Raw genomic sequence first — 950 nt, forward strand, 5'->3', positions numbered from 1 at the left:
GAGTAAAGTGAAGAGCTAGGGATGGAGATGAGCCTTTCCAGATATGCCTCTGGTGCCCCACCCCATCAAGCCTGACCCCTTCATGAAGGCAAGTCGGCCACAGTGCTATGTCCCTATAGCCCTTTCTCTTCTCAAGGTTTCCACTTCTGAGCTCCTGAGGCTTTTGGGTGCATCTAGGTCTAAAACAACACTGGGCAAGGTGGTGCATACCTGTGATCCCAGCATCCTGGGAAGGTCAGCAGAAGAATTGCAAGTTTGAGTCCTGCCAGGACAACTTGGTGAATTAGCAAGGCCCCATGTCAAGATAAAGGGTGTTGTGTATGCTGGGAATGTAGGTCAGTGCAAAGGCCTTGCGTTCCATCTTCAGCAGTGCTCTCTTACACCAGATCCACATTTTCAGAAAGTACCACAATGGAGCCCAGTTTGTGATCTTTACAAAACCCTCTAGTATGTTCTAATATGTACCAAAGCTTGAAAAGCACTGCTTTAAGCAATTTTGTTTTTAATTTATTGCAGAACAAAACAATCTATAAAGTAAAATAGGATCTAAATTAAATCATATTAATGTGCAAATCTGCCTTGGAATGACTTTAAGTATGAATTTTTCATAAAATAATATAAATTGATGATATTATTATTCAGTGCAGTAGTTGGCTGGCAGCAAGGCTCCTCTCCCATGAACTTAGCGGTGGGTCGATTAGGCTTGACAGCCACATTAAAATCATATGCGACTTTATTTTATTGTGTGCAGTGCTGGGGATAGAATCCAGCACACGCTGGCCAACTGCATTGTCAGTGAGTCATACCCCCAACTCTGAACCTCTTTCCCCATTACTGGGGACTTGGGAAGTTGTTCAGGGCCTTCACATTGAACTGCATCTCTTGCCTTTTTGCTATTTATTTAATTTTAATTTTTTAATAGATTGCAAATTGAAAATAAAATATTTACA

This window comes from Octodon degus, unplaced genomic scaffold (genome assembly GCF_000260255.1).
Source record: "Octodon degus isolate 3935 unplaced genomic scaffold, OctDeg1.0 scaffold01081, whole genome shotgun sequence".
NCBI classification, from domain to species: domain Eukaryota; kingdom Metazoa; phylum Chordata; class Mammalia; order Rodentia; family Octodontidae; genus Octodon; species Octodon degus.